This window comes from Chiloscyllium plagiosum, chromosome 1, assembly GCF_004010195.1.
Source record: "Chiloscyllium plagiosum isolate BGI_BamShark_2017 chromosome 1, ASM401019v2, whole genome shotgun sequence".
NCBI classification, from domain to species: Eukaryota; Metazoa; Chordata; class Chondrichthyes; order Orectolobiformes; family Hemiscylliidae; genus Chiloscyllium; species Chiloscyllium plagiosum.
Genome location: NC_057710.1, coordinates 10,539,809 through 10,564,987, shown reverse-complemented (window position 1 = coordinate 10,564,987; position 25,179 = coordinate 10,539,809). Strand labels below are relative to the sequence as shown.

General features: G+C 43.8%; 1 long non-coding RNA gene across 2 annotated transcripts in view; it reads right to left on the bottom strand.

The window, feature by feature from the left end:
• Positions 1-9,974: 9,974 nt before the first annotated feature.
• The window catches only part of LOC122552765, a 41,655-nt gene continuing 26,450 nt past the window's right edge, over positions 9,975-25,179 (bottom strand). For both annotated transcript variants that reach the window (XR_006312502.1, XR_006312505.1), the window contains exon 4: positions 9,975-10,609. This is a non-coding gene — a long non-coding RNA (uncharacterized LOC122552765). The remainder of the gene's footprint in view (positions 10,610-25,179) is intronic.

Below are 25,179 nucleotides of genomic sequence, written 5' to 3'. Positions count from 1 at the left end.
ACACGGTTTTGTGAAGGGTAGGTCGTGCCTCACAAACCTTATTGAGTTCTTTGAGAAGGTGACAAAATAGATGGATGAAGGTAAAGGGGTTGATATGGTATATATGGACTTCACAGATGTCATAGAGTCATAGAGATGTACAGCATGGAAACAGACCCTTCAATCCAACCCGTCCATGCCACCCTTTAGGTCTCTTTTATATCTTTTCCCTCTCACCCTAAACCTATGCCCTCTAGTTCTGGACTCCCCGACCCCAGGGAAAAGACTTTGTCTATTTATCCTATCCATGCCCCTCATAATTTTGTAAATCTCTATAAGGTCACCCCTCAGCCTCCGACACTCCAGGGAAAACAGCCCCAGCCTGTTCAGCCTCTTCCTCTCCAACCCTGGCAACATCCTTGTAAATCATTTCTGACCCTTTCAAGTTTCACAACATCTTTCTGATTTGAAGTAGACCAGAATTGCACGCAATATTCCAACAGTGGCCTCACCAATGTCCTGTACAGCCGCAACATGACCTCCCAACTCCTGTACTCAATACTCTGACCAATAAAGGAAGGCATTTAATAAGGTTCCACATTGTAGGCTATTGCACAAAATAAGGAGTTTCGGGATTGAAGGTGATTTAGCGGTTTGGATCAGAAATTGGTTAGCTGAAAGGTAGTGGTTGGTGAGAAATGTTCATCCTGGAGCACGATTACCAGTGGTGTGCCGCAAGGATCTGTTTTGGGGCCACTGCTGTCTGTAGGTGGATGTAGAAGGATGGGTTAGTAAATTTGCAAATGACACTAGGGTAGACAGAGTGTCGAAGGATGTTGTGGGTTACAGAGGGACATAGATAAGATACAGAGCTGGGCTGAGACGGAGTTTAATGCAGAAAAGAGTGAGGTAATTCACTTCGGAAGAAGTAAAAGGAATGCAGAGTTCTGGGCTAATGGTAAAATTCCTGGCAGTGTGGATGAACAAAGAGATCTCGGTATCCAGGTGCATACATCCCTGTAAGTTGCCACCCAGGTTGATAAGATTCTTAAGAAGGCATATGGTGTGTTGCCATTTACTGGTGGGGGAATTGAGTTTCAGGGCCACAAGGTCATGCTTCAGCTGTATAAGACACTGGTGCAGCCGCACCTGGAGTATTGTGTACAGCTCTGGTCATCACATTATAGGAAGGATGTGGAAGCTTTGGAAAGGGTTCAGAGGAGATTTACTTGGATGCTGTCTGGTATGGAGAGAAGGCCTTATTAGGAAAGGCTGAGGGAACTGAGGCTGTTTTCATTGGAGAGAAGAAGGTTGAGAGGTGACTTAATCAAGACGTATAAGATAATCAGAGGGTTAGATAGGGTGGACAGTAAGAGCCTTTTTCCTCAGATGGTGAAAGCTCACATGACGGGACAAAGCTTTAAATTGAGGGGTGATAGATTTAGGACAGATAGCAGGGATAGTTTCTTTACTCAGAAAGTAGTAGGGATGTGGAATGGCCTGTCTGCAACAGTAGTAGATTCGCCAACGTTAAGGGCATTTGAATGGACATACATATGGATAATAAGGGAACGGCATAGGTTAGATGGGCATCAGATTCATTTCACAGGTCAGCGCAACATAGAGGGCCAAAGGGCCTGTTCTGTGCTGTAATGTTCTATGTCTATGTTAAAGTGTAGGGTAGGGGAATGGGTCCGAGTGGGTTACTCTTCAGACGGTCGGTGTGGAAGTGTTGGGCCAAAGGGGCTGTTTCCACGCTGTAGGGAATCTAATCTAATCTAATCAGTCAGAGCACTGAATGCATGATTTGGGACATCAAGTTACAGCAATACAAGGCATTGGTAAAGCCCCATGAGGAATAATGTGTACGACTCTGGGTGCCCTGCTATAGGAAGAATGAGATTAAACTGGAAAGGGTGCAAAGGAAATTTACAAGAATGCTATTGAGGCTGGAAGGTTTAAGTTATAAGGAGAGATTGGATAAGCTGAGACCTTTTTTTTTGCTGGAGAATAGGAGGCTAAGGAGTGACCTTATAGAGGTTTATAAAATCATGAGGGGCATGGGTAGGGTAAATCGAGGTTGGGAAAAAGGTTGCTTAAATGGAAGCTTTTTTTTCTCCCCTGGGCAAGGGCTTGATATGCTGATGCACACTTACTAGGTGGCTGCGAATATATAAACATCTATAAAGTTAATTATGTTCTAACAAGTCGGCAGAGCAGTGCATTGACTCAGCCTCTCCCAAGGGACCCATATAATTTGTGCATTAAAGCATTGAGCTGTCTCATCTCAGGTTTCATTCGAAGTAACCAGCTGGTACCTTGGGGGCAGTTCCTAATTTTGCTCCAGTCCCAATACCTTTCGATCCAAATGCTTCAACTAGATTCGACTGTACTCTGTATTGACAAAATTGGCTTTCAAAGGAATTCAGTGGTCCTTGCACAGGAATCACAACAAGTTAATATGCATAAACAATTAGGAAAGCAAATGGTAAGTTAGTCTGCAACCAATACCTGCTCCACATTGGACTGTGGACTCAAACAAAATTTTAAAGAATTAAAGCAGTGAATGTTTCCAAATAACTGAGTTATAAAGACGAGACATCTCAACTTTAATCTCTGATCTGTGCTACCTGGTAGACAGAAATGGATGAGTTACAATTCCTCTTCCTGGTTAATTGTGAAATGTCCTGTGGTTCCTCAATCCTGGCTGAGATTAGATACTGAGGATCGAACAGAACATGAGTCAGCACAAAAACAAATGAGGAAGCTGCTGGAAAACACTTTAATCCTGTCAGAAGGAACTTGCTAAGAGCAGTATTCAGTTTGCCCATCATTTCAGGGTCTAGGAATACTGCGGTGAGTAACTCAACTCTTGACTATCCAAAATCTGTCCATCATCTACAAGGCACAAGTCAGGAGTGTTTCGCAATACTCCTCACTTGTCTGGATGTGTGCAGCTCTGACAACACACGAGAATTGGACCTGCCAATGTTGGACTGGGATGGACAAGGTTAAAAATCAACAACACCAGGTTTATTTGGAAGCACTAGCTTTCGGAGCACTGCTCCTTCATCAGGTGGTTGAGCAGCAAGGGGGATAACAGAAGTGACTGGAAGCCAGTGTTCAGTGGTGTATCACTGGGGTCTGTGCTGAGTCCCCTACTGTTCATCATTGATATAAATGACATACATGATTGTGTGGGGGTTTGGATTAGTAAGTTTGAAGATGACATAAAGATTGGTCAGGTGGTTAACAGTGAGGTTGAGTGTCTTGGGTACAAGAAGATATAAATGAAATAGTCAAATGGGCAGATAAGTCAAACCAGTCCCCCCACCCCACCCCCCTCACCCCGCTCCACCACCCCCACCCCAACCAAATTTCTTTCAAAGAACCAATTTTCACAGTCCTTTATACAGAATTCCTTTAAAATGTACCAAAAATGGAAGGCCACCAAATCATCTGTTTTTCTAGTAATGTTGATTCAGGAGTAATAGCTGACAAGGAAGCTATGGAGAACCTTCTTTGGAATAATGATGTAGGATCAGTTCCATCCACCTGTGAGGACAGATAGGGCCATTTCTCACTCAGACTAGAACCAGAAGCAATATTCAAGGTGAGACTGCCGTTTGAAAGCTTATGATTAAAATAGAAACAAAAATTCATTGTCATTTTTACAATGTTTTTTATCGGTCATTTCATCGGTTGAGATGTAATCTGCATTCTCTGGAACGTTCCGCCAAGTGATTTGTTGTCAGTTCAGTGAAAGCTTTCAGGATATGTGAGCCAGCCAAAACTGTCTTTACACTTTCCTCCTGAGTTGAGTAAAACATGCTCTGAATCAAACATCATGTGTAATGATAATTTATGAAAAAAATTCATATTTAAACAGAACAGAATTCGCAGTGCTAATTTTAATTGTCTCAGCCTGGCATAAACTAGGTGGGAGAAAGGTTAAGTTGAATCACCCACCCCCACAGGCATCTGCAAGATGAAAGCACATCTGCAAGAAAGGAGCAGGGTGCTACTTTATGTATCTTGATGGGGTTTAATTGAGGGCAATCTGTCAATATTTGTGAAGTCGGGTTGGGAGAAATTCAATGTTCAGAAAGAGTGGATGCTGCAAATTGAACAGGATTGGAAGGGAAAGATCTATGATAGAATCCTTTTGCCATGTTTCACAAGATCCACTGCAAATTATATTGAAAGGTTTTCCTCTAAGTGTATTCCTCTTGCAACTAATTTAATTTATAGAAGATACGGTGGAGTAATGTTAGTGTTACTCCAGAAGTCCAGGTTGATATTTTGGGTGTAGGAGTTCAAATGCCAATAAGGCAGCTGGTTGAATTTCAATTCCATTAATAAATGTGGAATAATGAAAAGGTAGTCATAGAAAAAGCGACCATGACAACAATCACTGATTGACAAAAAGATCCATCCAGGTCATTCATGTCCATCAGTGAGTTAAATCTGCCATCATTACTCAGTCTGGCCTGCGTGCGATTGCAGACCCACAGCGGTGTGGTTGACTCTTAAAAGCAAGTCCTAGGAAGCCATTCAGTTCCAGGATAGTTAGCGATTGTAGGTGTAAACACAGCTCTTGCCTGTAATACCAAAGGGTCATGATGATCTCCCTGCTGCAGGAAGGACGTTGTTAGACTAGAAAGGATGTAGAAAAGATTTTCCAAGGTGTTGCCAGGACTGGAGGGTTTCAGTGATAAGAAGACGCTGGATAGGCTGGAAGCTTCAGAGGCTGAGGGGTGACCTTACAGAGGTTTATAAAATCACGAGGGGTATGGATAGGGTAAATAGACAAGAGTATGGGAGTCCAAAACTAGAGGGCATAGGTTTAAGGTTAGAGGGGAAAGTTTTAAAAGGGGCTTAAGGGGCAACTTTTTCATACAGAGGGTGGTACGTGTATGGAATGAGCTGCCAGAGGATGTGGTGGACACTGATTCAGTTATAACATTTAAAAGGCATTTGGATGGGTACATGAATAGGAAGGGTTTAGAGGGATATGAGCCAAATATTGGAAAATGAGGCTAAGGTTAGTTTACAATATCTGGTTGGCATGGACAAGTTGGACCAAAGGGTCTGTTTCCATGCTGGATGACTGTAAGATTCTATGATATTATGAATGCTTGGGTATGTTATGGCCTACTTAGTAGAAATGATTCATTTTGATTAATCAGGAGGTCTGGTATCACTCTACAATGCCATCTTTCGGATGGCAGATTGAAATTTAGTGCTAAAGGCATTAGGAGGGATGACTGCCAGAGAGGTCTGCTTTAGGCAGGCCCTGGAGAGGCTGTTTGAGAAATGGAATGTTTTAGAGTGGGAATTTTGGAAATTAGAATCTCAGTAGCTGGAGATGCAGCTACCACTGGAGGAAAGAATTCAAGTCAGGGATATGGAGGAGGCCATCAGGATCTCTGGGCTGATGGAAACTACAGGGTCGGGTGGAAGAAGGTCATAGGGGGATTTGAGAAGACGGTGGAGACACCCAGTCTGGCCTACATGTGATTCCAGACCGACAGTGATGTGGTTGACTCTTAAAAGCAAGTCCTAGGAGGTCATTTAATTCCAGGACAATTATCAATGTGGGGAAGTGGGTGCAAACACTGCTCTCGCCTGTAATGCCAAAGGGTCATGATGGTCTCCCTACTACAGGAAGGACGTTGTTAAACTAGGAAGGATGCAGAAAAGATTTACCAAGATGTTGCCAGGACTGGCAGGTTTCAGTTCTAAGGAGAGGGATTCCTCTGGACTGGCACAGGGATATTCACCCTTGATGAGATGACAGGGAGATAACAGAGAAAGCGTATTCAATGGAAGAGAGGAGAGGAATGGGGAAAGTTCACAGGATGGGTCATGGACAGTGGGGTGAGAGGAGGGAGGTGGGGTGAGACAATAAAAACAGAGAATATCCATCCCCATTTCAGCAAAACATTGTGAAAGGTATTCAAAAGACCCTTTCATCTGCACGACTTTACTGTTCAGATAAAGCCCATTTTAAGAATGACAATGAGCACCTGCAGAGTTGGGACACTAGTGAATCAGAATTTAGATTAAGATTATTTGGCTCTAGCCACAGTAATTGGGTCATTAGATCTTGTTTTGTCTGTGGGGTAAAAGGTTTTACCATTCAGACTAAACTTATCACTAAATTTGCAGATCAGTCTTGACGTTGAGCAATAAATCGCCCTGAGCTTTGTTTTCTTTCCTGAAATGAGGGAGAGCGAAGATGAAACACACGACCTAATAGCATATTATGTGAGGCGCAACACAACCAAACATACACGGCCTTTGTCTGAAGACGGGGGGGGAGGGGGGCAATCTGAGACCTTGCAAAGCAGACCCTGTGTGTCACTCTCCTCCCTGTTTTTAAATGTGCTTACTCGGCAGCACTGGATTAAGGCTGCCAGTCCTCCAAGGATTTGAAGTAATTAATAAAGCAGATGGTGCATAAAGAATCAGAGTGGAAGCAAATCCACCTGCCTCAGTCTGCACCTAAACAAAAAATTATAATGTAATTTTTGTAATTACTGTAATTATTCAGCGGTCGGCTCAGGCACAGGTTTACACCCTTGTAGCTGAAACTATTATGTGTTCAGTAGCGTTCTTCCACTTGGCTAATGCTCACAATGCAAGTCATCATCCAGATTTTACTTTTACCTTCTAGGCAATGATCCTTTCAGGACTATCTGGCTCATGTTTCATCACCTCTCCTGTTACCCTATCTCTGCAAATCGAGGTGGTCATAAAATTTGAGGCTGGTTGATCATTTGCACAATGAAGATTGTCGAAGATCATTGAGTAAATAAGAAATCAGAACAGGATAGGACATCTGGTCCCTGGAGCCTATTCCACCATTCAGGAAGATCAATGAGGCCTTAACTCCACTGTTTTTGCCTATTTCCCATAACCTCTGCCTCCAATGTAGTTTGAAATTCATCTGTTGAAGGTGAGTCAGCCTCCATTGTTCTCTGTGGAAGAGAATTCTCAAGACTAATGACTTCTTGAAACAAGAAATCTCCTCCTTAAATGGAGACTCTCTGATTTAAAACTGTCCCCATTCTTGTAGAATCCCACATGATAAGAAACATCTTTTATAACTAATGGATTTCTTGGGAAGGGGACATCACTGGCCATTTCTTACCCATGCTTGTTTGACCACAAGGTGATGGTGAGTCAGTCCATCTGGTGCTGCTGGGCAGGGAGTCCAGCAACAGTTAAGGCATGGCGACCCAGTTTCCATATCACCGTGGTATTTGGTATGAGTGGGAAATGTTCAGGTGGTGGTCCGAACTTCCCAGCAACTAGACTGTCAAGCTTCCTCAGAATAATGTAAATTTGACAATGTGCCTCCCTGATATGATTTTGTTTTGCATTCACTAATGGGATGTGGGTGTCTCTGGCTGGGCCAACATTTCTTGCCCATCTCTAGTTGCCCTTGAGAAGATGAAAGTGAGCTGCCTCCTTGAACTGCAGCAGTCCATTTGGTGTAGGTAGCTTCACAAGGAAGGCAGTAGCAAGATTTCGACCCCGTAACACTGAAGAAACATTAATATATTTCTAAGTCTAGATGGTGAATGGCTTGGACGGAACTTGCAAATGGTGTTGTTCCATGAATCTGCTGCTCTTGTCCTTCCAGTTGGAAATGGTCATGGGTTTTGAAAGTGTTAAGGATATTTGGTGAATTTCTGCAATGCTTCTTGTAGACAGTATACACTGCTGCAACTAAGTGTCAGTGGTACAGGGAGTGGATGCTTGTGGAATTGGTGGAAATCTAGCCAGCTGCTTTACCCTGGATGGTGTCAACCTTCGTGGGTGTTGTTGGAACTCGCCCATCCAGGCAAGTGGGAAGTGTTCCATCACAGTCCTGCCTTGTGTTCTGTAGATAGAGGACGGAATTTAGGGAGTCAGGCAGTGAGTTACTCATTGAAGTTCTGAGTCTCAGACCTGTTCTTTTAGCCATTGTTTGTGGTCAATGGCAGTCTCCCAGGATGATGATAGTGGAGGAATTCAGTAATGGTAATGCCATTGAATGTCAAGGGGCAATGGTAATTTTGTTTCTTATTGGAGATGGTCAATGCTTGGCATTTGTACTGTGCCAATATTGCTTCCAATGTAACCATATATCCCCTTAGGTAAGGATACAACACCTACATGCAATAAGCCCAGTACAGTCACACTAATGCACTGGTTAACTGTAGCTGTTCCCTCTAATTTTATTATCAGCTGCATGGATCTCTGAGGCCATCAGCTTATAGGGAACATTGAGAAAGACTTTTCTACTTTCATATTCCATCCTATAAGGCCTAAATGAAATTTTATAGCAAGTAATAAGAACCCAGGAAAAGAAGAATGCCTTTCAGGCCATCGAGCCTGCTCAGCCATTTCATGCTATCATGGCTGATTGAACACTTCAATCCCTCTTACCCACACTATCCTCATAATCCTTAACGCCACTGGAAATCAGAAACCTATCGTCCTCTGCTTAAATATACTCTAACAACTAGCTTCCAAAGCCCTCTGTGATGGAGAATTCCAATGATTCACAACACTCGGAGTAAAAGAATTTCTCCTCCCCTTCGACATAAATGGCATCCCCATTGTTTTTATATAGTGCTTCATAGTTCTAGAGACTCCCGTTGAAAGGGAGACATTTTCCCTGTGTCTATCCTGTGTGTATTTTGTGTGTTTCAGTGAGATCACCTCTCATTCCTCAAAACTCTTGAAAAAAACAGGCCCAATTTGCCAATCTCCCTTTATAGGATAGTCCTGGCATCCCTGGAATAAGTCTCGGGAACTGTTATTGCACTCCCTTTGTGGCAATAAGATCTTAATAAGGGGCTACTCCTAATATGTCCTCTTGCTTTTGTCATTGAGTTGCAATTGATCTATTGATTTGATAGTACTGGTAGAGTGAAGAATATGCCAGGCCATTAAAGAAAGTGATGGAATACAATCGTGTTGTTATTGACAGCCTACAGTGCCTCATGGATAGACAGTTTCCAAGTTCTGAGTTAAACTTAGATGACTCAGCACAGTGGCAATGTCACATAACCCCAAGGAGGGTATCTGCATTATGGTGGGACTTGCTTTTCAGCTAGGCAGTGTGGTCTCATACCAAGATTGTGATGGTCATGCGTGCTGTGGGGAGGTAGATTGGTGAGGTCAGGATGAGTTAGATTTATCCCTCTTGTTGATTTGCTCATCACCTGCCAGAGCACTTGACCTGATGACACCAGAATTGGAAATGCTGTGGATAGTGAAGAAAGTTACCTCAGAGTACAACGGGATCTTGATCAGATGGGCCAATGGGCTGAGAAGTGGCAGATGGAGTTTAGATACATGTGAGGTGCAGCATTTTGGAAAGGCAAGTCAGGGCAGGACAGTCAGTATAAATGTCACTGAGCCACTCTTGCAGATGGACATTGAAGCCTACACCTGGACTCCATTGTGAGCCATTGCTAACCTCAGATCTCTTGCAATGTGGAGGAGCATTGACTTGTCCACTGAGGGAATTAGTCAGCAAGGTTTCCTTGCCCATGTTTATCCTGGTGCCATGAGACTTCATGAGGTCGGAGATCAATGTTGAGGATTCCCAGTGCTACTTTCTCCTGACTGTGCAACCACCTCCTGCTGTTAGAACAGAACATGTTGAAATAATGAGAAGGCTGTCTGGCTATGATATATGATTCAGTGACCAGGGCTACAATAGGATGCTCCTTCTTTGATCTGTGGGGCAGCTGGTCTAGTATTGGCACAAGTGTCCAGGTGTAGGTGAGCAGGGTATGCTTTAACTGTGGGAGACAGTGAGGTCTGCAAATTCTGGAGATCAGAGTCGAGAGTCTGTTGCTGGAAAAGCACAGCAGGTCAGGCAGCATCCGAGGAGCAGGAAAATCGACATTGATTTTCCTGCTCCTCGGATGCTGCCTGACCTGCTGTGCTTTTCCAGCAACTCACTCTCAACTATACTTAAGTTGTGTTGGATGTCTATATTGAAGCTAGATGGTCCACCCTACCTTATTTTGTTTTCAGAAATAAACCTGACTCATAACATTTGTAAAAGTACAGTACAAACCATTTGACTTGAAAATTACAGAAAGTGTCATAAAATGTAACTTGTTGCCATACAGCATGTTCTGCTGTTAGGTGCTTCAATTACAATTGCAATCCTCTTGATATTTACAATATATATTCTGTGCTGGGCATACAGCCTGAGGGCAAAACATTTCAAATTGAATAATTACAGAAGGTGCAATAGGATTAAACTTTTCTCCAAACAGTATGTTCTTCTCTGAGGTGTCACAATGAATTTCAATAATCTCAATGTTCAGAATGCATATTCTTTGTCAAACATGCTCTCCCTGAGAGATTCTTCACAATTTCTGCCTCCTCTGTGCACTCGAGCTGAAAAGCCCAAGTCAGTAACCCTTTCCCCACTGTGCCTCAGCGGTGGCTGCCCCAAGTTGTGCTGCATCCCTCAGCATGGACTCCTGGATCATGGAAGGTGCAACGGTCACTCAAGGAGAAATCTCGGCACTGGAAGACCAACTGGTTTCAGGCGGAGCCAAAGAGCCAACCAGCTGGGTTGGTTATCGCGGTCTGCGTCTCAGGGTGTAGGCTACGGAGCACAGAGTTAGCAAGCTTAGATCTCATGGAATACAGGGAAAACTAGCCATCTGAACACAGAACTGGCTCAAAGGTAGAAGACAGAGGGTGGTAGTGGAGGGCTGCTTTTCAAACTGGAGGCCTGTAACCAGTGGAGTGCCACAAGGACTGGTGCTGAGTCCACTGCTTTTCATCATTTGTATAAATGACTTGGATATGAACATCGGAGGTACAGTTAGTAAGTTTGCATATGACACCAAAATTGGAGGTGTAGTGGACAGCAAAGAAGGTTACCTCCAATTTCAATTGGATCTTGATCAGATGGGCCAGTGGGCTGAGGAGTTGCAAATGGAGTTTAATTTAGATAAATGCCAGGTACTGCATTTTGGAAAAGCAAATCAGAGCAAAATTTATACACTTAATGGTAAGGCCCTGGGGAGTGTTGCTGAACAAAGAGACCTTGGAGTGCAGGTTCATAGCTCCTTGAAAGTGGAGTTGCAGGTAGATAGGATAGTGAAAAAGGCGTTTGGGATGATTTCCTTTATTGGTCAGAGTATTGAGTACAGGAGTTGGGAGGTCATGTTGCGGCTGTACAGGACATTGGTTAGGCCACTTTTGGATTACTGCATGCAATTCTGGTCTCCTTCCTATCGGAAAGATGTTGTGAAACTTGGAAAGGATCAGAGAAGATTTACAAGGATGTTGCCAGGGTTGGTGGATTTGAGCTCCAGGGAGAGGCTGAACAGGCTGGGGCTGTTTTCCCTGGAGTGCCGGGGGCTGAGGGGTGACCTTATAGAAGTTTATAAAATAAGGAGCGTGGATAAGATAAATAGACAAGGTCTTTTCCCTGGGGTCAGGGAGTCCAGAACTAGAGGGCATAGGTTTTGGGTGAGAGGGGAAAGATATAAAAGAGACCTAAGGGGCAATTGTTTCATGCAGAGGGTGGTATGAATATGGAATTAGCTGGAAGTGGTGGAGGCTGCTACAATTGCAACATTTAAAAAGCATCTAGATGGGTATATGAATATGAAGGATTTAGAGGGATATGGGCCAAGTGCTGGCAAATAGGACTAGATTAGGTTCGAATATTTGGTCGGCATGAACAAGTTGGACTGAAAAATCTGTTTCTGTGCTGTACATTTCTCTGACTCTACGACTCTATCATGGAGGTGCTCGCACTAAATTGCAATAAATACCACAGTGCCTTTATCCAAATCAGACTTGCAAATGCAATTTCCAAAAGCAGTTTAACAATTGTCCCTGCCCACCACAGGCACTTTGAGGGCAACGTGTAGAGTAGGTTAGGCTCTGGGTGTGTAGCAAGGATCAGAATATATCGACCCTTTTCACTGCCAACCAAGCTACATCGAATTGACAAATCCCTGCAATGTGGAATCAACTCATCCGGCCCATTGAGACCACACCCATCCTCTGAAGAGCATTGCACCCAGACATACCCCATATCCCTGTAACCCTGCATTTCCCATGGTTAACCCACCTAACTTGCACATCCCTTGGCACTATGGCAATTTAGCATGGGCAAATCACCTAACCTGGACATCTTTGGAATGTGGGAGGCAACTGGAGGAATCCCATGCAGTCATGGTGAGAATATGCAAACTCCACACAGAGGGTAACCCAAGGGTGGAATTGAACCAGGGTCCCAGGCGCTGTGAGGCAGCAGTGCTTAGCCATTGAGCCACCATGCTGCCCAATTGTCTGTGCTTCTTGGTGCAACTTGGTGCTTGTTTCATTGGTTGTGCTTTGATATAACTAAATTGTTTGCTGGGCCATTTCCAAAGGCCGTTTCGACTGAAGACACATTGCTGTTGGTTCTGGCAACTAAAGAGTCACTTCTGTGAAATTCATGAAGTGTAGCCAGCAGGTGAGCTTCTCTGTGATAAGGTTGGAAGCTATGTTGAGTGACTGAATGTTCTCTAACCTGTAAGAATGCTTTAATCTACCTATACACTCAGTAAGCCCATTGGAGAGCATTTCATTTTCAGCTCAGAGTTAAGTAAACTATCAGATAAGCACACAGCTGAGCCATGACTGCTCGTCTTAGACTATCAAATAAATCATAATCAGCTATTACTGTCTGATACCCTGCTGTGTGTAAACCGAGCCTCAGTTGAGTCAGAATGTTATGGATTATATTCCCATTTGTCAGATTTGAACACAAATTTCAGACTGACTTTCCAGTGCAGTACTGAGAGAGTGCTGCATAGCCAGAAGTGCTGACATTTGGCGGAGACATTAAGTGAGGGTGCATCTATCCTCTCAGTATTATTGTGAAATAGTTATCTGCAGTTCCGTAGCCATTATCTACCTGTCATTCAAACCACAAACAAACATAATACTGATCATCAGAGACTTCTGTCTGCAACTTAGCCATCACCTTTACTGTGTAACTCACCCATACTAATCAGTTTCATCCACCCCACCCCTTTCTCTACATTATAAAATCCATCATTTTCCCAAGCCCTTTCTGTTCTGATGAAGTCATATCAGACTTGAAATGTTAATTCTGTTTCTCTCTCCATGGATGCTGAGTTTCTCCAGCACTTTCTGCTTTTATTTCAGGTTTCTAGTGTCTGCATTCCTTTGCGCTTACAATAAAAATATAACCCTTGCTTGCTGGTGGCATCTCTACAGTGACGTTGAGGAGGTACGTGAGCAGAGGTCAGAAACCAGAACAGCTCTTTCCGCACTCAGAGGGTCAAGTTTCCTGCTGGCCATGCAGCAGGAGTGTTTAACTGCTCTGGGAGTGCGGGATTTGAATGTGGAAATGTGGACGCGATCACAGTCTGGAGTGTGGATTGAACATGTCGTCCCAAGTCAAGGCTATACTGCAGATGGAAATACTGATGGCAGGTGTAAAGGCTAATCTCTGAAAGCATCCCATTCCTCTAACTGTCTGGGGTAGTTTCCTTTCTTGGGTGAAGGATTCATTTCTCAATCGGCACTTTGCACGACTCTTCAACTCTGACGTCCCGGACGATGGAGAAGAATGCCCCAGCCACATGACACAAATATACATTGCAAACATAAAGTAAGGAGATGAGACACTGGCCATCTGCTCCATTGCAATGTCCCAAGAATGAGTCTGGAACACAAAAAGGCAAGTGGTGAGGTGGGAATGCCTGAGAAATCTAACAGTATCCTGAGTGCCATGACATGGGAAGGTGTTATTTCAAAGCCATCAGGGGCCATCTATAGACCAAGGCTGAAATGGATACAATGCCCTCCATTTATAGCGTCTTCAGGATGGCAATTAGAAGAGCACATTTCCAACAACTCCTCCACTATGAATCCCCAGTGGTAGGTGATGCTCTCCACGCTATCCCCTATGGTCGAAACTATAAGTGGATCATCATCAATGAAAGCTGTAACAAGCATCGAAGTGTACAAAAAACCAACAAAACCTACTGATTGGAGTTCAGGACCAGCATGTTCCAGTAACGGGGAAGGACAAGGATGGCAAGGTGAGGTACCCTTGGATAATGAGGGAGATTTTGAATTTAATCAAAAGGAAAAAGAAGAATTTGTAAGGTTTAGGAAACTAAAATCGGATAGGGCCATTGAGGAATATAAAGAAAACAGGAAATAACTCACGCAGAGAATTAGGAGAGCAAGGAAGGGCCATGAAATTACCTTGGCAAGTAAGGTTAAAGAGAATTCCAATGCATTCTATACAGACTTTTAAAAACAAGAGGATAACTAAGGAGCACGTAGGACCACTCGAGGATAAAGGAGGGAACATGTGCTTGGGGGCAGAGGATGTGGGCGAGATCCGAAATGAGTACTTTGCATCAGTATTCACCCAGGAGAAGGACTTGGAGGATAGTAAGATTGTTATGGAACATGCTAATATGCTTGGGCATTTTGAGATCAAGGAAGAAGTGGTGTTGGGTCTCTTGAAGAGCAGTAAGGCGGATAAGTCCCCAGGGCCTGATGGTATCTACTCCAGGTTATTGAGAAAGGCAAGAGAAGAGATTGCTTGACCAAAATGTTTGTATCCTCACTGGCCACTGGAGAGGTCCTGGAGGAATGGCAAGTAGTTAATATTGTTCCTCTGTTCAAGAAGGGAAATAGGGATAATCTAGGAAACTATAAATTGGTGAATCTCACATCAGTGGTCAGAATGCTATTGGAATTCTTAGGGATAGGATTTACTCACATTTTAAAAAGTTTGACCTAATTAGGGACAGTCAGCATGGCTTTGTGCAGGTCAGGTCTTGTCTTACTAGTTTGATTTGATTTTTTCAAGGAGGTGACGAAGGTAGTCGATGAGGGCAGAGCACTGGATGGTGTTTACATGGATTTTAGTAAGGTTTTCCACAATGTCCCTCATGGTAGGCCCACCCTGAGAATGTGCAGAAGGAATGATGTCATATTGTCATCAAACCACATGGAGCCTGAGTCGGTAGCTTTCCAAGTAATATATCTACTCTCACCCTACGTTTTACACAGTTACATTTAATAAAGCCTCTTAATAGTTTTGGGAGAGTATAGACGTAAGAATATAAGGCATAGGAGCAGAAGTAAGCCATTCCATAAGACCATAAGATATGGGAGTAGAATTAGGCCATTTGGTCCATCAAGTCTTCTCCGCCATTCAATCATGCCTGATGTGTTTCTCAACCCCATTCTCTTGCCTTCTCCCTGTAACTCTTGATCACTTTACTAATCAAGAGCCTATCTATGTCTGTCTTAAATACACTCAGTGTCTTGGTTTCCACAGCCTTCTGCGGCAATGAGTTTCAAGGATTCACTCCCTCTGGCTGAAGAAATTCCTCCTCATCTTAGTTCTAAAGGATTGTCCCTTCACTCTGAGTCTGTGTCCTTGGGGCCGAGTCTCTCCTACTAGTGGAAACATCTTCTCCATATCCACTTTAACCAGGCCTCCCAGTATTCTGTAAGTTCCAATCAAACCCCCTGTTCATCCTTCAAAACTCCATTAACTATAAACCCAGAGGCCTCAACCTCCTCATATGACAAGCCCTTCATCCCCAGAATCATTCTTGTAAAACTCTTCTGAATCCCTCCAGTGCCAACACATCCTTCCTTAAATAGTGTCTTGGAGTCAGACAGAATGAAAACAGACCCTTCACTCCAACTCATCCATGCCAACCAGATATCCTAAATTAATCTAGTTCCATTTGCCAGCATCCCTTCCTATTCGTGTGCCCATCCAGATGCCTTTCAAATGCTCTAATTGTACCAGCCTCCACCAATCCTTCTGTCAACTTATTCCACACATGCAACACCCTCTGCATGAAAGGTTTACCCCTGCGGTCCCTTTTAAATCATTCTCTTCTCACCTAAACCTAGGCCCTTTAGTTTTGGACTCCCCTACCCTGGGGAAAAGACCTTGTCTATTTACCCTACCCATGGTCCTCATGATTTTATAAACCTCTATAAGGTCTCCCCTCAGTCTCCTACGCTCCAGGGAAAATAGCCCCAGCCTGTTCAGCTTCTCCCTGTAGCTCAAACCCTCTTACCCTCTTATCTTTTCTGCACCCTTTCAAGTTTAACAATACCTTTTTGGTAGAAGGTTGACCAGAATTGTATGCAGGATTCCAAAAGTGACCTCACCAAATGGGTGACTCCTTATTCTGCGACTATGCCCTCTGACCCTAAACTCTCCTGAAAGGAAACGTAATCTTTCCACATCTGCCCTGTCGGGTCCAGCTGAACGGTGTCTGTGTGGAGATGGAAAAGCTTCACATCAGAGTCCCCTTTGGCCAGCCAATGCTGTTGAACACCACACATTCCACATGGGCGGCCGCTTGCCAATGGTTTGGCCAAACTGAAATGGGAGGTTTCAACCTGCGACAAGGAAACTTCGAAACAGACTGCTCCAGTTCGCACCCATCCAACAAGAAGATGCTATCAGCTCCAAGAGGCATTCCTTCCTAGGGAAGTAATGCAAGCCCTATCAAAAAACTATCCAGAGAAGAGGTCATGCTGAGGTTTCAGATTGGATTTAGGAGATATACAAACTTCAGAAATTGTGGATCTGTCTGTGACAGAGTCTCATTAGCAAGGCCTGGAAAAACCAAAGGGTTTTCATCAATAAACAACCAGAGGGCTAAACTATGGACATTTTGGACATCAAGAATGTTTTAGAGGAGTTCAACGTTATGCGGGAATTAGAGCAGCGCAATTAACTCAGTTTACTGATATAAAAATCCACCATGAAGCCTCAGACACAGAAAAAGAAAAGATTGCAGAAGATTTTCAGAGCATCCTATGCAGACATAGCCAGTGTTCTCACACCGCTGACACTTCAAAGAGATTTGTTTGAAAAAACATCCCGAAAAGAGGGAGAAAACAAAAAAGAAATCTTCATTCAAGTAACCAGAACCATGGAGAAGCCAGACATTGTTAGTGAGAGAAATCATGTGCAAAATGAGGATGGTCGTTTGGAAAAAGACTGAGCAGTTACATGGGGAATTAAAGCAAGTTGCCACCCATCCTGCAAACAACAGAGCTGAATGGAAGCTTTGTAGAAATCCTGATCTTGAAGTCTATTTCCTCACTGACGATAATGCCCTTGTACTTTCTGATGGAGTTCTGGAATTCATCTTGGCTGCAGAGAAGCTGAAATAGCAGGTGGAATAAAATATTAAATGTTCATAGTTGTAAGAGGTGCTATAAAATAAAACTTGGAAGAAGATGGGGAGTGCAGGGTTAGCTAGACTATTTCTCTATTTCTCACATTCCTGACTTGTACCTTATAGATGGTGATGGCTGTGAGGAGTCAGCAGGTGAGTTCCTCATGGCAGGATTCCTTCCCTCTGACCTGCTGTTGTAGCCACTGTGTTTATGAGGTGAGTCCAGTTGAGTTTCTGATCTATGGTAACCCCCACGATGTTGACAGTGGGTGAGGAGGTTCAGTGATGGTAATGCCATCCAATGTCAAGGTGGTTAGGTTGCTTTTTATTGTTGATGATCATAGTCTGGCATTTGTGTGGTGCAGATGTCACTTGCTATTTGTCAGCCCAAACCTGGATATTGTCCAGATCTTGTTGCATTTGAATATGGACTGCTTCAGTATCTGAGGAGTTACGAATGGTGCTGAACATCTTGTAATCATTGGTGAACATCCCTACTTCTGACTTTATAATGGAGAGAAGATTTGATGAAGCAGCTGAAGAAGGTTGGGCCTAGGACACTACCTTGAGGAAATCCTGCAGAGCTGTCCTGGAGCTGAGATGAGTGACCTTCAACAACCACAAGCCTATTGCTATACTTTTTAAAATTAATTTGTGGGATGTGGGCGTCACTGGCTGGGCCAGCATTTATTGCCTGTCCTTAGTTGCCTTTGAGAAGGTGGTGATGAGCTGCCTTCTTGAGTTGCTACAGTAAAACTGCTGTGGGTTGACCCACAATGCCATTAGGGAGGGAATTCCAGGATTTTGACCCAGCAACAGTGAAAGAACTGTGATATATTTCCAAGTCAAGATGGTGAGTGGATTGGAGGGGAACTTGAAGGTGGCAGTGGCGTTCCCATGTATCTTTTGCCCTTGTGCTTCAAGATGCAAATGGTTGTGGGTTTGAAAGGGCTATATAAGGATTTTGGCAAATTTTTGCAGGTCATCTTGTAGGTGTGCCAGGAATGACTCTAACTAGCAGAGATATTTCATAATTATTCAAGTTTTGCTAGTGCTCCTTGACGCCACACTTGGTCAAATGCTGTCTTCATATTAAGGACAGTGGCTCTCGCCCCACCTCTGGAACTTAGCTCTTCTATCCTAATTTGAACCAAGCCAATAAATGAGTGTTCCTGTCAGAACACAATCTGAGCATCAGGGAACAGGGCATTGCTGTACAGGGGTTGCTTGAATGCCCTGTATTCCAATAACCCAACTCCTCGCTGAGTGGAAAAAGTTCTCCTCACTTCGCTGAAGCACAGGCAAAATACTGCAGATGATGGAAATCTGAAACAAACATAGAAAATTCTATGTCTTCATTTCCTCACTTCACTCGTGCTTCTTTTTGTTATGAAGTTAAAGTGTACTGTATCTTTAAGAGAGGGTGAATGCTGTTCTGAACTGAGAGCTAACAAGTACCTGTGATAACTAGCTAGTAATCTCAGAGTGTACTGTAAAATTGAAGATATGTAACATTTGGCTGTGAAATGGATACCTGAGTTGGTTGTTGTTTTGATAACAATTCAACATTAACCAATCAGTTTAAATTATGCCCCAGGATTCTAAAACCTAATCAAGTTTGAATTTATTGTTTTTGCCAACCCGAACCAATGAGAGGATCCGATGTTAGGAGTATAAGAAAACAGGCACTTTGAAAGTCAAAGAGAGCAACTGCCATTGACAGGGAGTAACTGCCATCGAGAAAGACTGCCATTCAAAACACTCTCTACCAAAGGTACCTTTTTCATATGAAACATCTTTGCAGTAAAAGACAGAAGATGATCCAGGGAGATCTACAGGAGAAAGAAGAAGGAGACAACAGCCACTGTGTGGCTTTGAAATTAAGTTGATGTAATTTTAATCTAGATTTTTACTGGAACAGTATATTGTTATAGAGTTGGAGGCAGATAACAAGCAGTTAAGAGAAAGTGTGGCTTAGAATTGTGAATAGTTGTTGTTTAATGTTCACTTTTAGTGTTAAGGAATAAATTGGTATTATTTTCCTTTAAACAGTGGAATTTGGGAGTTCTCTGTCTCTCATACTTTAACAGATTACGAGACCAGGTGAGCTTTTCTGGGTGTTTGGTTTAATTAGCAGAGGGGTCCACTGCCGTGTTGTAACATTTTGCAGATCACATTAAATCTATGCCTCCTGTTCCTTTTACAATTGAGAATGTCTTCTCTGTAGTGACTCTTTCCAGCTCACTTGTGATTTTGAAAACCTATATTTAGCTTTCTTCTCTCCTGAGGAAGGAGCAGTGCTTTGAAAGCTTGTGATTTCAAATAAATCTGCTGTACTGTAACCTGTCGAAAAGTATGGTGCTGGAAAAGCACAGCTGGTCAGGTAGCATCTGAGGAGCAGTGTTTTTCCAGCACCACACTCTTCGACTGTGATCTCCAGCATCTGCAGTGCTCACTTTCTCCTTGACTGTAACCTGGTGTCATGTGACTTCTGACTTTGTCCACCCCAGTCCAACACTGGCATCTCCACATCAGGCCTATTAATAAGGCCAAAGATACTGGGTGCTTTATTAATTGCTCTGTCTCCACCTGTCCGACCACCTCTAATGATCTGTACTCAAATACACGGTTGAATATGTATGTATATGTGTATATACTCACTCACCCCCACCTCCCCCAACATTGCACGTGATATTTTATACTGTATTTTAATGTTCTTTCTGTTAAAATATAACACCTCATACCTCTCTGTATTGATCCTTACCTGCCACCTAACCACCCACCTCACCAACTCATCTATGTCCTTCTGAAGCTCTACAATATCCTCCTTACAGTTTACAAGTTTTGTGTTATCTGACAACTTTGAAATTGCCCCCTGCACACCAAGATCCAGATCATTAATATATATTGGGAAAAGCAAATCCCAGTATCGACCTCTGGAGAACACTGGTACAAATCTGCCTCCGGCCAGAAAAATATCCATTGTCCATTACTCTGTTTTCTATCACACAGACAAGTTTGTATCTATGTTGCTACTGTTCCTTTCATTTCTTGATCTATAACTTTGATTACAAATGGGTTGTTTAAAATGCCTTCTGAAAGTCCACATACACCACATCAACATCATTACCCTCATCAAGGCTTTCTGCTACCTCTTAAAAAAACTGGCCATCACTGGCTCATCACGTTCCCTGAAATAGAGAACAACTCTGTCACTGGATAACACAACGGCACTCAGTCTGGCTCGGTATCTCCAATCTGTCATACGGCCTGTCAGCAACACTCAATCACACAGCTCCTTACTGAGTCATGGTGTTGCAATGACAGAATGAGATATTGTTATAACACTTCAAAGCATGCCATTGAAAAGAAAGATTTTTCATTTGTGTTGCACCTTCTCATATCGTTCAGAGATGTCCTGAAGCACTTCACACACAAATGATTACTAAGGGATGAAAGTTGGCAGCCATTTTTCACACAGAGAGGTCCCAGCAGACAGCAATGAGATGAGTAACTAGTTAATCTGTATTTGGTAGCACTGACTGAGGGATAACCATTTGAGCTCTCTGCTCTTAGTAACCTTAAACAATGTCAGGACAAGAATGTGGGACATGATATACAAGGCGATTGGTGTATATATATTTTTTAAGCTGTTCAAAGGTGCTATGATATGCCTCTGGAGTAAATGGGACTTGAAACCAGACCTCCTGCCTCAGAGATAAGCACACTACTACTGCATCCCAGGAGCTCCCCTAGCTCCCTGAAGCCCTTTGCTGATTTTGGAAGCAGTCCAACTGAACCTTCAGCACTTTAATTAATAAGAGACTTAACTCCAGGTGGAATGCCAGCCTCATGGTGCTGCCAGTCAGTCAGAGGCTATTGGCTCTGTGCCACGACAGAAACAGAGGCCACTGCCTATGGAGAGGAAGAGTCCTGGATGCCCCCAAAGCTAGTTCGGTGTGAGATCTCGCTGGGACTGGATTGGCAGGCATCCACGGGGAGGTGGTGAATGTTAGACTGGGCAGGAGACAGGGGGAGATGGGCGGAGATAAAATTCTGGGGTGGTGGCCTCTGATTTATATGAGACTGTAGGAAGGAAAAACCCCATCTGGTTCATTAGAGAAGGAAACTGGCATCCTAACCCAGTCTGGCCCAAATGTGACTCCTGACCTACAGCAATGTGGTTGACTCTTAACTGCTGCTCCTCTTGGCAGTTAGCGATGAGCAGTAAATGCTGGCCGAGCCGGCAATGTCCTCATCCCCTGAATGATAAAATAAAGGAAGACATCCTGCCCAACACCCCCTTTCAGTGACCAGCAGCTACACCCGGGCACTGGCCTCTCCTGCCACACACTATGCCAGCTGGAAGAGTGTTATTAAGTATCACCCCCAACACAAGGGCCTTAATCAGGCAGATGACAACCACACCCCCCACACCCCCCACATCCCCCACATCCCCCTCCCCCTGCTTGACTGCAACATTGTGGAAGTGAAGGCCAGAGTAGGCTGAACACAGGCAGAGTCATTAACAAGTGGCAGTGGGTCAGTGGTACAATCGTTGGTCTTCTAATCCAGAGGCCTCGGCTAATCCTCCAGGGCTGAAACACTTGCAGCAATCTTCAGCCAAGTGGATGATTCATTTCAGTCTCCCCCAGTGGTCCCCAGCATCACAGATACCAGTCTTCAGGCAATTTGATTCACTCCATGTGAAATCAAGGAATGGTTGGAGATACTGGATAGAAAAGGCTATGGGCCCTGAAAACGTTCCACCGATAGTACTGAAGGCTTGTGCTCCAGAGCTAACTGCTTCCCATCGCCTAGCTGTTCCAAGACAGTTACACACTGGCATCTACCCAACAATGTAGAAAATTGTCCAGGTCTGTCCTGTCCATAATATTTAAGAAAACATCCCACCTCGACAGGTACTGTCCCACAAGTCTATTCTCAGTAATCAGCAAAATGCCAGAAACATCATTAACAGTGCTCTCCAACAGCACATCCTCTGAGATTAGTGGGCGGCATGGTGGCACAGTGGTTAGCACTGCTGCCTCACAGCGCCAGAGACCCGGGTTCATTTCCCGCCTCAGGTGACTCTCTGTGTGGAGTTTGCACATTCTCCCCGTGTCTGCGTGGNNNNGGGGTAAATGTAGGGGAATGGGTCTGGGTGGGTGGCGGGTTGGTGTGGACTTGTTGGGCCGAAGGGCCTGTTTCCATACTGTAAGTAATCTAATCGTAACCTGCTCACCAACACTATGTTGGGCTCTGTCATTTTGCCCTCGTCAGAAAAAACTCAAGAATACTAAATTACAAATGATTACAACAATTTATACTGGGAGGGGCGGGGGAAGGTTGCTGATTGATTGGCCAGTCAATGTTGATTGTGCAAGGCAGTTTCCCATGGAGAAATTCCAATGGAAAACTAGAGACTCCACAAACTCTCAGGAATTGAAAAAAAAAGGCTTGAACAAATTTCTTATGTGTGCAGATTCATTGCCTCAAATTGTTTGTTCATGTCATCATTGGCAGACTCGGTATTATTCTGCAAGTGTTGCCCAATCGTAGAATCACATCTAACAGCAGAGGTTTAGTCTTTATATTTTGGGAACCGTGGGCTGACTGAGTACAATCTGTACTCTTCCACAACTACTTGTCCCTTTCACACCATTTTTCTAATGCACCGTATTAGGCAGGGACGATACAACATATGGCCCTCTCCCTTCCCCTTTGTATTTAAATACAGAGGAGGGTGAAGGGAGGATTTCTATAAGGAAAACAAGGACAGGAAATGTCAAGTAAATTTACAATTTTGAAGAGGGTGCCAGGATAGACACACCTAGGAATTCACACAGGAAATTAAAAGATGAGTTCAGAAGGCTGTAAACAACAACAAAAAATGTGGTTTCTTGGTTAGTGTAATAAAGGCACAGAGTAGAAGAGCAAGGAAGTGACTATAAAACACTAGGAAGGTCCCAGCTGGAGTGCTAGGTTCAATTTTGATACAGAAGTTCAGATTCCAGCATCTGCAATAACTTGCTTTTTAATCAACTGCTACATGTCTTCAAGGAATTCCCACCCTGACAAGGTTCTGCTCTTCCCTCCAACAGGACTTCCTGTTGTCTCTTTCGCTGTATACATCTTTGTTGCTTTCCATTTCACTGCTGCTGTTCGACAAGGTGTTTGCCAAAACTTGCTTCCACAGCCATCTTTCCTTTCTCAGCAACTGCCAATGAGTCAGACTTGCCCCATATGGGTTTCAACTTAAGTTCCACCTTTCAAATCTCCAGGACGTATAACGTTACTCAGACTGCTGTTCCCACCACTTCCTGTGGTCCACGATTAACGCCATGCGCTGTTGTATGCATACACTCGACTTTGCTCTGACTCGCCCTCTCTCAAAGCTGTGCCGATCCCCAGTTTCTCTTCATCCTTCACTTCATCCGTCGTCTTATCCATCCCCTCAACAAAAGACTATTTCTCTTTCATTCAGGCATCAAGGTGTGTAAGCTCCAGCAACTAATGGACTCCAAAATCCATCTCGCGCTGCCCTTCCCCTTCCCACCTCCTGGACCCCATCCCCCTCCCATCACTCAGAATTGATCTTTACCATTCCATAGCACCCAGCCCTCAGATGCCATCACTATCTGTCCCCCAACCCCAGCCCTTGCGACGTTTTCACCATACCTCTCCCGCTTCCCCACCTTAATGAGCTCAAAAGGAGTCATCTCGACTCGAAACGTTAGTTTGCTCTCTCTCTCCATGGATGCTGCCTGATCTGCTGTGATTTCCAGTGGGTTTTTTTTGTTTTCAGTTCAGTTCTGGGATTGAGGAAGGATGTCTAGACAGGTGTGAAGTCTTTGAGTTATCTGGAAAGTGTGGAGGAGCTGTGGTTGAACTCTTTCAGAGAAGGCTAAGGGGACTTCTAACTGAAGTGTTCAGTGGCATGAGAGTGTTTAATAGAGTAGATAGGGAGAAACTGTTCCCACTAACAGGAAGGTCAATTGTAGAAATTCCCAGGGGAGATAAGGAGAGATTTCTTCACTCAGTCAGTTGTAATGATCTGGAATGTGTTGTCTGAAACAATGTGTTGGAAGCTGATTGAATAGTCAGCTAACAAGTACGGACTTGTGCAAACCAAAAACAAAAATGATTTTCACGAAATGTTTCCTCAAGGGTTCTTCTGGTGATGTGGTAGTGTGTCCCTCCCCTTGAGCCAGGAGTCCTGGGTACAAGCCCCATTCACTTCAGATATATCTTTGAGCAGGTTGGTTAGAAAATATCATGAAAAGTTTTGCTTCCCTTCCCTTTCCAGGTCTCAGTCCGTGACTTATCCTGTATTTGCTGGTTGCATTGTATTCGAGCTGAGCCTGGATCTGATTTTGTTGATGTGAATGCTGGAAGACTGCTCAAGCTTTGGCTGCTGACAGGGAGCCCATTGTAATGACAGTAATACAGCGTTTACACCATGTGGGATCCATTGGGTTCTCAAGCTGTGAGCGTGGCTTGGTCTGTGAGATGAAACCAGGATTGTAATAACAGGCAGCGGGGTATCACACTGAATACTGCAATTATTTGGAAGCGGATGTTGTTAAGTGTATTTGACTGAAAAGACAGGTGCACTGTTATCTTTTGCTGGATTCCTGATACAGGATTTGTGTGACTCACTCCTCCACAGCTGTCTTCACGACCCTTTGTTTGACCTAACAAATGGGATTCCTCACGGATGTATCAGATAGCGTTGTTATTTTCATATGCTGTGGCAATTCTTTTCTTTTCTCCTCCCTGCTGTGTATTTGTGTATGTGTCTCTGTGTGTGTATGTGTCTGTGTGTATGTGTCACTGTGTGTATGTGAGTGTGTGTATGTGTTTCTGTGTGTGTATGTGAGTGTGTGTATGTGAGTGTGTGCATGTGTCTGTGAGTGCATGTGAGAGAGTGTTTGTCTAAGTGTGGTAAAGTATGTGTGTG